This window comes from Hibiscus syriacus, unplaced genomic scaffold (assembly GCF_006381635.1).
Source record: "Hibiscus syriacus cultivar Baekdansim isolate YM2019G1 unplaced genomic scaffold, ASM638163v2 tig00112281_pilon, whole genome shotgun sequence".
In the NCBI taxonomy this organism is placed as follows: domain Eukaryota; kingdom Viridiplantae; phylum Streptophyta; class Magnoliopsida; order Malvales; family Malvaceae; genus Hibiscus; species Hibiscus syriacus.
In genome coordinates this window covers 1,798,943-1,813,877 of record NW_024063292.1, presented here as the reverse complement: position 1 = coordinate 1,813,877, position 14,935 = coordinate 1,798,943, and the positions used below count along the sequence as shown (strand labels likewise).

The following is a 14,935-nucleotide window of genomic DNA, read 5'->3' as shown; positions in this document are numbered from 1 at the left end:
GGAGTAAAGTTAGGAACCCTATGATCATGGAAGTATAATGCTACTGAAATTCATGGAGAAAGGGGAAATTAAGATAATAAATAAGAAAAGTAAAGCTAATAGAGTAGATCCCAAAGACATAAGAAATTTAAACAGCCGAAGATAACATTTTAAAAGCTATGATTACCCAACTAATCTTAATCTAATCAGAATTACAATCAACCCCAATCCAAAAACCACAAATAAAACAAGCTAAAAGGGACAAAAACATAAATAATTAACTTACAATTAAGAGGTGTGTTTTTAACTTCATTACAAAGATACCCTAATCCAAAAATGATTAAACAAATCATGAGATAATAAATAAAAGAAATCCATAAGTGAAATTGGGAGAAAGTGAAAAGAAAGGAAGGAAATTTCACCTTAGACCCACATCCTCTAATCACATCTTCATCAAGATTCTCCATCAACATTCCTTTTTCAATTCAAGGCACTCAATCCGAAATCCACATCTCAATCTCCATGCAAAATCAAAATGAAAGAAAAGGCGAAATCGAAGTAATTCCCTTCAAATCAAAATGAAACAGAAAAAGCTAATTTGGATAATATTCCCCTAGCAAGTTGAAGAACAACGTATAAGAAGAAAAAGAAAAAGTGAAATCAAAATGTAAGAAACTTACATCCTATTGTTATAGAAAGAAATTAGGGTGCGACGTAGAAGAAAAACATACTTGGTGGTTGGAAGTTGACGACCGGAAGAGAGCGACAGCTGCTGATGGTGGTGCATGCGCTATGGTGGATGTGCTGAGTAAGGGTTAGAGCACTTGAAATAATTGAGAGAGGCAGAGAGCTGATTGATCGAGAGGAAGAGGGATTTTGGGGTTTTTATTAAACTTTGCGGTGTTTTGTTTTCCAAACGTCACTATAGTACACACAATTGCGGCGTTTTTAAATGACACGCCACTAACAATCTAAATTATTGCGGCGTTTAAAAAAAAGCCACAAAAGTACCAAATTATTGTGGCGTTTCTCCAACAACGCCACTTTTTAACAGTCTATCACGGCGTTTATAAACAAAATGCTGCAACGTTTCCCAAAAACGCCACTATATATCGGTCTATCGCGGAGCTTATCTAAAAACGCCACTATATGTAAAACATTATCGGCGTTTGCTCTAAAAACGCCACTAAAACCACCGCTACAAACCTGTTTTGTTGTAGTGTATTAAGAGAACAAGATTATCAATATGACTAGCCGTTGATTATGGTAGTGACAGTATCTAACAGCGATGAATCTTTTATGATTCTAAAAAAATCAAAACTGAATTGTATGATATGATATTTCAAGAATGATCTATTTTCGAAGTTGAATAATGAATTCGTGATATTATCCATTTTTATATGAATATATGATATCATAATGATCCTCTAATGATATCATAATGATATTCTAATGATATCATAACGAGTGTTCTCAAATGGTCCATGTAAGATATTGAGAATGATACTTGATCCGGTAAGGTGGGAGTGAATATACTTTTAAGGTTTGTTTTGCTTATTCCTCCTTTATATTTTTGAATTAGTTAGAGATATAAACTTTTGAGAAGCTTGGATATTCAAGTTTGGATTAAATGATATGCCTGTGTTGCATCTCAGTTTCTGTATGTGACAGCATCACTAAGTTAAAAGATTCTTGATATTTTCTTTTGGCTAGATACTTCAAAGGAAACTTACATGATGCGGAGATTGTTGTTTGATTGTTTAGTATGCTTGTCACAAGTGATGAAAAGCTGCAGTTATTTTAATTTTTAATCCTTGTGTTTGATGCTCTAATTGACCTACAACGCACACAGAAGGCGAAGCATTCTAGATTTGATAATCGTATTTGTTAATTATGTGTTATTTTAAAATTTCAACATCATTTACCATTCAAATTTGAACTCTTGTTTTTGTTCCATTTCTTTGATTGTTATTTCTTGAATTGGAATTGCATCAGACACAATTGTCAAATGCGGGATCGATCTTGGAAATGGAAATTGTGGGCTGGCTGGCTTGAACCTTCTAGCAGATGAAATAATTTCTGAACAACTGACTAGGTAAATCTCTTTAACTCGAGGTTTATGGTTGAACGATGTTTTCAAAGTTGACCCTCTCTACGAAATTAAAATGCTACATGAGAATTGTGTTTTTTTGTTCATTCCTCAAGATCTTAGTTCATGTTTTCCCTAAATCTTGTATTCTCACTTGTCAAGACAAGCTGAAAGTCAAAGGTGAGAGTATTGGTCTTTTTGTGTTTGTATAGCATGTGCACTACTATCTCCCTATATGGACTTATGAAAAATGTTTATTTGTATGATATATTATCATACTATATATGAATTTTGTTATAACAAAGATTTTTATGTGGATGATCAACCTGGCAACTTTCAACAACTGGAAGAATTTTTTTGATAGAATATTAGGCCTCATTAAAATCCTCCTTTTTCACCCTCCATGTTATGCAATAACATGAAGGAAAAGAAAGGAGAATTTAGAGGTTGTTAGATTTTTATTGTTCATAGGCTTAAAGTCTTTGAAGGTGTTGTTAGATGGGTAACTAGGACAACTAACTTAGAGGCTGATGCCTTAGCAATAGGCTGAGTTAGTGTTGCTGTTTACGGTTGTTTTATGGTTTTCTATTTCTGTAAGGGGTGTTTTTCTTTGTTGTTTCTTATGTAACTTTCTTTTGATGAATAAAATCTTAAGGCACTCTTTTTCTCCTTCCGCTGATTAAGGAGCTTCCCTACAAGCTCCATTAATCAAGAAGGGGTTTTTTTACGAGGCTTGCAATTCTTATAAAAAAAAACAATTGGGAGAATTTCTGGATCAAAATAATTGAGGTTTCGGAGCAAGACCCTTCACAATAAGCAGAAACCCAGTAGCTATGTAGAATGTCTACATTTGGGGTGTAAGCTAACAAAAATGTCGGTTGAATAGTTTGTGAATGAGCACAATTTTAGCTTTTTTACGTGCTGTTACTAATTAAATAAACAAATTTAAGCACATTTAACAAGTGAGCAATGCTTTACTGTCATAAAAAAAGTGAGCCGTGCTCTATTATAGGTGAGCTTGGTTTGTTTAAGTTCATCTAGCTACTATATACATATGTATTATTTGAAAGTTTTTCCTTTTAGATTTTTATACTTTTACTATTTTACTTTCATTTTAGACACTTTTTAGTGTTTTAGTCAAAACCTACATTCTTTTTATTACAGCTAGACCTCAAATTTTGTGGATAATTGATTTTTTTTATAGGAATGGAAGGCCTCGTTAAAACTCCTTCATGATTAAAGGATCACAAAGTGCTCCTTAATCAGCGGAAGGGGGAAAGAGTGCCTAAATATTTCATTAATAACCACAAATTAAAAAAACTTAAAAACAACCATACAATTTCTCTTGCCAATAACCAACCCAAAACCTAACAGATAAACTAACCAACCAAACGAAAACATCATATCTATCCAATACCAGCCTTAGCTAAACTATCAGCCTCAACATTTGCTGACCTAGCAACCCATCTAATACTACCATTCAAACCTCTAATCGTATCGACAATAGCTGTCACAATGTCTAAGTACACATAGGGACAGCGGTCAATACTCTTGACCCATTCCACTGCTAAATTACTGTCTGATTCTTAATGAGTAACTTATAACATATGAACCAGGTATTTAAAGTTCATTTAAATGGCCAAACATCTTGGCTCTAACATTCTTTTCCTCCTCCTTGTTGATGCTTCCTACCTCTCTCACCCTCATCCACACTTTTCTCACTGATCATCTTTCATTTCCAGTAACTCAAGTTAAGAGTGTCATGTTTTTTGGAATAATTTTTTTGTGATAAATTTGTTGCTGATTCTTTTCCATCCTATTCAGCTAAAAATTTGTGGTCATGCATTGACCAATATTCATATAGTAAGCGAATATGACTTCGTTGCTTGTTGTTAGGAATATTCAATTCTTTGGCTTTGATTCTCAAGAAAAGGTTACAACATCCTATGTCGTGGTCATCGGTCTTGGAGGTGTTGGAAGTCATGCTGCATCTATGCTCTTGAGATCAGGAGTTGGCAAGCTCCTATTGGTGGACTTTGACCAGGTATCTTATATCTAACATTAATCCATTGTTAATTATTTTGGCTTTGCTAGTATATGGTCTGTATATTGCATATTTATCCAAATTTTGCGTGCAGCTGTTAGCTCTTACAAACGAAATAAGCTAAGAGGGGTGAATTGGTCTTTTAAAAATTTATGGAAACAATAGAAACTATTACTTTTTGCATAATGATTTAGAGTTGTTTAACTTTCTAAACCAAAGTATACATCCACTATCTTAGCATCCACACTAAGGATTTCTCAAATCCACTAGATTTATTAACCTTTGAGGACAAGGTGTACCTTACAATGACACACAAGCTTTATACCCAAAACCTTACTTACACTCTTTCTACAAGAGAAATTACAAATAGAGCAAACAAAGAGAAAACCTAACAATGCAAATATGTTTTCACAAATTATAGTTGTTACCTACAACCAAAAACAACATTTAATGCACAAGGGATCGATCCTTTGGTGAAAGGGATTGATCATTTTTCAAATGATTCGACCGTTGCAAGAAAGGGATCGATCCTTTTGGTGAAAGGATCGATCCTTTTCATTGAGGGATCGATCTTTTTGGTGAAAGGATCGATCCAAAAGTTTATGGAATCCAAGGGATCGATACTTTTTCAAGGGGATTGATCGTTTGGTCAAAGAGATCGATCCTTTTGCTGGGAAATCGATCCTTTGAGCAAAGAATGTTTGGAAACTCGATTTTAAAGTGCGAAAACGATCAAGTAAGTTTTTGAAAATGTTCGACTAAGTTGATAAACATTTAAAACATATTTTTCAAGTTAATTTGAACTTCAAATTATTTTTAATAAATTCGATCAAGTCCAAAATCAATTTTGCAATTTAATGTTATATCAAAATCTTAATTCAACAATCTCTCCCTTTTTGATATAACAAAACTCTTTGAAAAGTTGCTTTTGAAAAATGCTCTCCCTTTGAAAAATAATATAAGGATTTATGAATTTATAAAAAATTTAAGTTTCAATTTTAATTTGAAAAATAATTTTTCATTTTACACTTCTCCCCTTTTTCTTTATAAAAAATAATTCACAATGTTAGTACAATATAACAAGGAGATAAAGTAATCAAAAACAAGATAAAATCAAAGATACGCATTTAAGGTACCAAAAATATAAATATCTCAAAATATCAAATACATATAATTTCAAATATCCAACATGTAACTCATCAAAGTATCAAATAAACACAAGTTCATAATACCAAACTTCCAAAGTCAAATATCCAAATGTAGCAAAGTCTAAAACTTCAATAATGAAAATGATAATCCGTCAAGCTGACGTTGGATCCGCTCAAAACACTTTGATCTTACGAGCCTCAATAGCTTCTTGACGACGCTCGATCGCATCAAAGCGGGAGTTGATATGGGCTCGGAGAGAATAAAAAGAATGAAGCATCCTCTCCTCAAAACCTCGGAAGAAATCCGCGTGAGGTGTCGGGCCTATATGAGCCACTCTCTCAGGCTCCTCTCCAACATCGTCACCATGTGCATCATCCATATGCTCGTCTCCGTCATGGTCATCATCCATATGCTTTCTGTGGCAATTACGAACCCAATGCATGGATCCCTTGAGCTCCTCTGTGTAGTCGATCTTCACCATGATGTCGCGACCAATGGTCCTCTCATCGGAAAGGAACGTGCCGGGCTCGTGTGAAGTGTTGACGTCGAGAAGCTCAAACAAATGACTAAGGTACATCCCATAGACAATTTTCGGTCGAGCCTTTGATTTGATAACACTCACAATATTGTTTTTTAACCAAAAAGAAAGTTTAAAGGATGCTAAAAAATAATTTAGGAGGAATTAGAAACCAATTTTGTGCTTAAAAAGATGGTATGCTCGAATGGTTTTGGTTGGAAACTTTTATCGAACACCTTGTGGGTGTAGGATAAAATTTGAGCTTTATGAAAAAAATAGATTATGGGTAATGCTCCCTGCAACAAAACAAGTGATAATCAACTTAAAATTTATTCTCTAACCACCTAATTCAACTAAATTTGTTCAAATTTAAAAAATTGAAAAGTTATGTTTTGAAAAATTCTTACCCAAATGTGATGATTCCTTCAAATTGATGTAATGATTTGTTGTAAGGATCGAAGTGGATTGATTTTCGCACAAAACCCACTTGGAAATGATTAGGATTGAAGGATTTTGATGAAAACGGAGTTTGAGACGTTTTTGGGTATTTTGTTTCGAAATATAGGGCTTGGTGGGGGGAAATGCGACTTAATACAATTAAAAAGGGCTCCCTAGATGAATTTGGCCTTTTTGCAAAGGTGTAGCTTTATAATAACACAAGGTTTATACCCTAAAACATTGCTTACACTCTTTCCATAAGAGGAATTACAAATAGATCAAACAAAGAGAAAACCTCATAAGACAAATATGTTTGTACAAATTAAGCATTCACCCAATACACACTTGAGCAAAATGAACAATGTAGCTCACAAGTGTGTTTACAACAAAGAATTTGACAAATAAAGCATAAAACAAAACTTTGATGTTGGTAGGTTGGTTCAATATGATTCTTGTTGACTTTGGAAAATTTTGATCTTCAATTTATGTCTTCTCCATTAATTCTTGTCGTTTGGAGTCGTTGAGATCATTATAGCCGTTACCTATAACCAAAAACAACATTTAATGTACAAGGGATCGATCCTTTGGTGAAAGGGATCGAGCATTTTTCAAATAATTCGACCAATGTTTAGAAAGGGATCGATCCTTTAAGGGAAGGGATCGATCATTTTCATCGAGGGATTGATTCTTTTGGTAAAGGGATCGATCTTTTTTCTCAAGCGATCGTTTCATTTGGTGAACGGATCGATCCAAAAGTTTCTAGAATCCAATGGATCAATCTTTTTTCAAGGAGATCGATCGTATGGTCAAAGGGATCGATCCTATTGCTAAGGGATCGATCCTTTGAGCCAAAAATATTTGGAAACTCAATTTTAAAGCGCGAAAACGATCGAGTAAGTTTTTGAAAAGATTCGACTAAGTTTGAAAACATTTAAAACATATTTTTCAAGTTAATTTGGACTTTGAATTATTTTTTTTATAATTTTTTGATAAATTCGATTAAGTCTAAAATCAATTTTATAATTTAATGTTATATCAAAATCTTAATTCAACATTTTTGCTTCTCTCTGCAAGTTATCTTAATCTAGAACTGCGAATTGCTGGTCAATCACAATTGATGTGTCATATATTATTTTCCTTGGGTCCTCCATTTATTGTATCTATTGCCACGTTCTTAAATTTCCACAAAACTTTTATTATTTGGAAAATATTGTGACTTCACAAATTTGGAAACATAATAGATGTTGATATCTTACTTAAAAACAAAAGAATATTATAAATTTCACCTCAAGATTCGAATTTGAGATGAGATATTCTAGTGTTCAAAATCCCTCTCCAAATTCCATTTTTTAAAATTTTGGCAAACTAAATAATTTGATTTTACTTTTTGAAATTGTTTCTAGAAATAAATATTCTCTTTGGAAGCCTTCATCCAAACATACTCTTATGTTATAACTTAATGGAAGTTAATGAAATTTGGAAAAATTTGCCCATGGAAAAAACCAGAAACATGCTGCCTGTGTCATTACTATCTTTATATAATAGGATGTGCCAATTAAATTGAATATTATGGGTAAAAGTGGATTCCAACTTTCTTGTGACATCATTATTTCTTGGCATGCTCCTTTTGGAACTTCCAGAGATACAATTTAATAATATTATATAGAACTTTTCCATCAATTTGCATATTTGAATTTTGCTTTGCTAGTCAAGGAGCCGATAATGTTGTAAGTTGGACTCAGATGTGGATGCAAAACATGTATTTTCTTTAAAAATTCATCTGCTTTAATTTCTATTAATAAGAAATCTTATTCTTGATTATACGAGAAGGTCTCTCTTTCATCATTAAATAGACACGCTGTTGCAACACGAGCAGATGTTGGTATCCCTAAAGCAGAGTGCCTCAAGAAGCATTTCTCTCTAATCTTCCCTGAGTGCCAAGTAGATGCAAAGGTGCTGCTATATGATGTGTCATCCGAAGAAGAAATTCTTTCTGGCAACCCTGATTTTGTTTTGGATTGCATTGACGACATTGACACAAAGGTGTGATCCTAACTCATGAACTTTCAGTTTTACCAACAGGGTAATATAAGTTTATATAATTTTGCAGTCAAATGGTTTTTGACCATATGTACAAATCCTAATTTCTTTATGCGGTTCATTTTATGTTTTAATTTATGTAATATTTTTTTTATTATGTTAGTGTATGGGTAATCCTTCTTTATGCTTGTTTGAAATTGAACTCATCTAAAGCATGAGTACGCTAATGACAGTTTCTTCAGCTGATTGCTAATAATCTGTCTGGTTAAAACATTGTTTCTAAATGACTTAATATATGATTTGGTACCTGAATTTGTCACTTTTTTCTAATGTGGTGCCTGTGTTTTTTTTATCCAATTTGTTACCCGAATTTGTTATTTTTTTCTAATGTGGTACCTGAATTCGGCACTTTTTTTCTAATGTGGCACTTGAAATTGTCAATTTTAACTCTTATGATGTGGCATTTTTGCCATGTGTCCCAACCTTATTGGTTGTTGAGATGCCACATCATCATCACATTCACATGTATCACATAGGAGAAAAAAGAAAAATTCAGGTATCAAATTAGAGAAAAAGACGTTCAAATACGTAATTGACTAAAGAGAACACAGGTAACACATTAGGAAAAAAAGTGACATTCAAGTACCAACTTGTATATTAAGCTTTTTCGGAACTACTCAGATTGTTGTAATGGCAGAAATTCTACCTAAGATGACCATTTTTCCTGTTGTAATAGGTGGCACTTCTTGCTGCCTGTGTACGCAGAGGTCTGAAGGTACTATCTGCAACAGGAGCCGGTGCGAGAGCTGATCCAACAAGAATTCGTGTGGCTGATTTAAGAGAGTCAACAAATGATCCATTATCTAGAGCTGTAACCTCCTGGCCCTGTTTTAATTCTCAATACTGTAGCTTGTTGAGATATTTTTATTTGCGTATCTCTTTCTTTGTGCTTAAATTTTTTTTAAAATTTTGGTGACACCTTATGTTTCATGGTATCCATTAATTTATTTAATTAATTATTTTAAACTTTTGATTCTTTCTAATACATATGAAATGGAATTGTTAGATTTTGAAGCAATGATATGTGATGTGCTCTTGTAATCTAAATTGGTATATTATTTAAGATGCAAACTGTATTTTGTTTGAGAATCATCTATCAAGGCTTTGCTTAGTAGGGAGAATGGAAAAATGGAAAGCTGAGAGGAGAAAAGTGGAAATACGAAAAATATGTTATTTTCTTATTGATTTTTTTTATAGGAAGTGTAGGTCTCATTAAAAATCCCCCTCATGATTAACGGAACACCAATCGGTGTTTCTTAATCAACGGAGGGAGGAAAAGAGTACCTCAAAATTCATTAATACCAAAAGATTACATAACGTTTAAAAACAAACAAACCCCTTACAATAATAACCCGAAACATACCAAAAAAACACCAGTAAACATTTTTAATTCTGCCCAAGCTAATGCTTATGCCACCCACGTGAAGGTGGCAGATGCCATACCATGTTAGTATGCCCCAACAACCCAGCGCCCCTGCATCCCACATGCAGTTTGATTCCCCATCACCCATGCCCTGCTGCTCCACAAGCACACAAACCAGGCCTGATGCCCATCCTCCACCTAGCAATCCCAATCCCTGCCCATACCTTGCTGCCAAATACACATCTACCAACAACTCTAAAATACTAACCTGACATAAAGCCAAAATTTGACCCGAAAATACAACACAATACTACTAAAAAGACGCCAAATAAAACAGGTTATACAATCCATATAATCCAGAATCTAACACTACAGCCATAATGTTCAGATATCAAACCACTTTAAAGCCTTCAAGATCAGAAAAAACTCCCCTCGATGCACCTTCCTCTGAGTCCTCTTGCTTCGACTTTAACGAGGCTTCCTTTGGTGAGCCGACAATTTTTCTTGAAAATTTCGAAGAGAACTAAATATAGCATTTCTCTCCTCCAAAGCTCTAAGTTTCTGACGCCCTTCCAAAATGGGGAAATCAATTAAAAAATCCTTAAATATTTTGATTGCACACTTATTTGTAAGGCCCACATTAAACTCATCCTCCACCACCTTTGAATCTACACGTCCATCCAACATGGGGAAATGAATAGAATAATCCTTTTTTCCCTAAAAAACACGTGCAGGCTCATAACTTTTCCTGTTGTCTTCTTCTGCCCCACTCTTTTCGTGAACCACCACGTCCATACAAGGCACAATGCCCTTTTTCGACAGCCCTTCTTTAGGCAGGTTTGGGACATCATGTGCGTTGACAGCGCACCCCCCACCTCAGATCCCACGTTCTCCCTACACAAGACTTTTCCACTTGAATCAATGGAAATATTCCTCTCTTTATTTAAAGCCACAATACCTATACTCACGTCACTAGCCTTGGTCTTTGGGCCCTCAATACACAAAATAGACTTATTGTGCACATTTCTATCGAAAGCAACACAACCCTCCAACACATTGTGTGCAAGAACTTCGAAAGCAGCAGAACACTCTAACTCGGGAACCACATATTCCCTACAATCTACCTCCAAAACATTCAAAGTGCCATTCCACGGACAAATTGAAGCATGCACTGCTACCCCAAATACAAGCTGTCTGGGGACCAAATCCAACATCCCGGACCTTTTCGAATCGAAGATCTTCATCAACTTTCTTAGCCAAGGAACACCACGCTCCACCATCAGCAAGGGAGTCATATAAGACCGCTCGAGCCTTATCATGAACTTTTTCCCTTTGAGTGGAGACAGCAATTAACTCTCCCATCGTAGATAACGGGGAAGCACCCACCATTTCCATCGAATACGGCTCTTCCCAGATAGATTCTGGGCTGAAACATGGTTCAAACTCTGAAACATGAACTATAAAAAACCAATTCCCAACTTTCAAATCGAAGGATTCATCCACTCGAGCTTTGCAGTTCGTGGTGATATGAAATAAAGCCCTGTCAAAAGATCCGGTATTTAAAGTCCCTTCCTCAATGGAAATAAGCTCTCCCCATTTTCTTGCAATATACCTGAACGTGGAATTACTCCACGCAAACGGAGGGATCCCTTTGCACGATAACCAAGCCCGATGGCTACTGCACTGAAGCTGTTCCGACCATACTTCCATTTTGTCGAAGCATTTTTTTCAACTCCCCAATCTGATTATTAAGAGTATAATCCCTTCTCACTTCATCTTCAAATATAATTAAAATTGCTAGCCCAATTAACCTCATAATTTTCGGTCCTAAGATGCCTTGTGCATAAAATCATCCAGTTCTTTCATTTTCATGAAATTTCTGCACCAACCGACCAAGCTATCTCTAATAGTTAGAAGCTTATCCTCATCAACAACACCAACAATAGGATCCTCTTCCTGACTATCATCATCCATTTTACTCTTATTCTCTGCTGGATTTGGACCAGAAAGCTTTTTCCTCCAGAAGGCTACACGGGGTAGAAATCTCGCCATGTAAACTCTAATTTTACTACCATGAATCTAGGATCTATCAGCACCGATGATAGCCTTCCTCGCGTCCTCCAATCTAGTAAAACGAACAAAGCCAAACCTACTACCTCCCTTGCTTCTTTTGTTTGGGATGAAGGAATCAACCACCTCACCATATTTATCGAAAAATAACCAAACCTTGGTAATGAAAACTCTCTGGAATGTTGAAAATGATCAATGTGAAACAATTTTTCCCAACAGGAACTCTCACCTTACTCGCCATCAAAGAGAAATGAAAAGGAATAAAGACAGAAAAAATTATCAAAAACACCTGATTTTTAAAGAGAATGAGGAGATTCTCTCACTAACTCTTTTGAGATACAGCAAAGAGTTATTATTGGTTTTGAATACAGCTAAAGGGTTGTTTGTTTACTTCAGAATGATTAAGCGTTGAGTGATTTAGAGGCTCTGTATGAATTAGCTCTGAATGTGACATGTTGTTTGATAATGGCTCTGAATCATTCAGAATGTACTTCTGTGCTGAATCATTCAGCACTGTTTTGCTGAATTAGTCAGCACTGAATCATTCAGATGTGAGAAACAAACATTCTGAATGCTGAACGGTTCAACATTCAGCGTTGAATGGTTCTATTCAGAGCCAAACAAACAACCTCTAAGTTGTTTTGGAGTTGTTAGTCATTTTGAATGGATGGCTCTTTCTATCTCTGGCTTTTGGAATCTACACCTATTACTGCAGTCCTGGTGAAATAGATTTCATTTAGTTTTGAACTTGGTTTAAAAAAGCGCGCATCAAGTGATGCGGCCGTTGCGATGGTCAAAGCGCATCTGGCAGCCTGATGCGGTAAGAGGTACATAATGCGGTCTGATGCACATATGCAATTGCATTCTTCTCTTCCCTTTTGTCCTTGTTCATCTGCAAAAAAGAAACAAAACAAAGCTCACTGAAAAGGATTCAAGCTAGGAGAGGGGGGGAAGAAAAGATGATGTGAAAAGAGTAGAAAAATACCAATACATATATATGTCACGACCAGAAGCTAAGCGGCGATCACAAAGCCAACAAGATTGCAAAAAATGAGATGCGGCTGTGGCACTACCATCGACTATGTGGTTAGTAGAAGCCGATCTTTCCGAAGAAGGGTTTTTGGAAGACACTGTGGACGAGAAACGTTGATCGGAATGAGAGTTACCGTCGTGGAATTCAAGGTGGGGAGGGGGAGGATCAGACACGATTGGGTGTCGGTCCACGACTTCCTCCACGTCGGAGGCATCGACGAAGGCGATCCCCGTCATGCTCATCGTTCTCTTGATCAACTGGCGTGTACGTTTTCCGAGCAACATCGTGTGTTATATACTTATATTGTTTTTTTCTCTGTTCCTTTCTCGAGGGATTTGTGAAGAGAAATGAAAAGGGAGTGGAAATAGAAGATATTGAAGGGGGAAAGAGAGCAGATAAATTAAAGGACAAGGAAGAGAGAGAGAGAGAATCTGGGCCGTTACTTGCGGGCACAGGGTCTCAATGAAGTCCACCTCACGCTTTATTTATTGCTTTATTTATTTATATACTTATTAGCGTCCCTCTCGAGCTCGAATATTATTGAGTTCGAATCGATTTAAAAACTTTAAAATTAAGTTCGAATCGACTCGAAAACTCACAAGTCTAAATTTTTTAAGCTCGACTCGAAACCATGAATTAAAACTCGAAATGAAAAAAATAATCTTAAACTTAATTCGATTGAAACTCGAATATGAATCTTAAATACGTGAAAACTTTATACTGTATTTTTTTTGAAAGAATCAACACATAAATGTTAATATTATTAATAATTTATTTTTTTAAAAATAAATTTTAATATATTATATTTTTGAGTTATTTGTGAGCTTGCCAAGTCGAGTATCAAATAATTTGTTTCGGCTCGTTAAGAACTCGAGTCGAGTTCAAGATCGAGCCAAGTCCATTCGAGTTGAATATCTATCGAGCTTTGAACGAGTCAATCTTGAGTAGCTCACGATCTGTCTCGTCTTATTTACCGTCTAACCCTTCTAGATATAGCAATGGAGTGGACTTTCTTCATCCGAATCAATAAATCGGGTTTATTATAATGAACATGCTATAAACTATTTTTACTATTCAATATTGTAATGATAAACTTAGTTAAAATTAGAAATGAAAATGTATTATGTAAATTGTAGAGTGGGGAGTTGGAGCTGGGAGTTTGCTTGGGCGATATATCGCCTTAAGGTTAAGTCTTTGCTCACTACTATTTTTAAAATTGTGTGGAATGAGATGAAGATTTGGTGTTTCTGGATGATGATCTTACATGGGATACGGTGGGTAGAGCTTCCGGGGTTAATGAGTCAAGTCATTTCACTAGAGGATCAAGAAGAGGAGGTGATGATGGGGTTGGCCCATCAAGAAATGATAAAGGAAAAAGACTCACTCTTCTTGTTGAAGATGAGATGGAGGAAGACATTGGAGTGACTGATGATGATGAGGGAGATAGAGACGTGCTCGGGGTTTGATGATGGGGATCTTGGAGACATTTAGTTTGTGACAAGAGAAAGTTTGGAGAACTTTGTGGGGGGAAAGGGAAGTGGGGCTATTGCTGATTTTTCTTTTGGTTGTTTTGATTTTCCAACGCGTACTTGTCTATTATGTTATTCAACATTTATGAAGTACTATTAAACTAATTTTGGTATTAATTGAAGTATTTTTTATATATAAGTATTTACAAGGTATAAAATTAGTTCAAAAGTATTTTTTTGAGAAAATTGGCGCAACGGGTTCATGATGCAAGCGCATCACGCATCGGCTCCCGAGACACTAAACGCATCAGAGCATATCCCGCATTTTAAAACCAAGGTTTTGAAAATCTTGAATATCTTATGCACACGTGTTTTTCGATTTTGGAGATCCAATTTTGGGCTTGTTCATCAATTATATTAGAAAACATTTTTTAGGGGGTTCATTTCCTATTATTGTTTGCTTAACTCCTTAATAAATTCTTGCTTATAGGTAAGACACCGTTTAAGGAAATATTATGGGATTGAGGGTGGAATTCCTGTTGTTTTCTCTTTAGAGAAACCTAAAGCTAAGCTGCTTCCTTTTAGAGGACCAAGTGGCGAAGAAGACAACCCTTTAGATTATCAAGTGAAAATGCTTGCTTATTACTTCTGCAGTTTCAAATTTGATCACTTAACATCAAGCAG

At 35.4% G+C, this 14,935-nt stretch overlaps 1 pseudogene; it reads left to right on the top strand.

The window, feature by feature from the left end:
• LOC120177123 overlaps nucleotides 1-14,935 on the top strand; it is a 34,364-nt pseudogene that overhangs the window by 6,511 nt on the left and 12,918 nt on the right.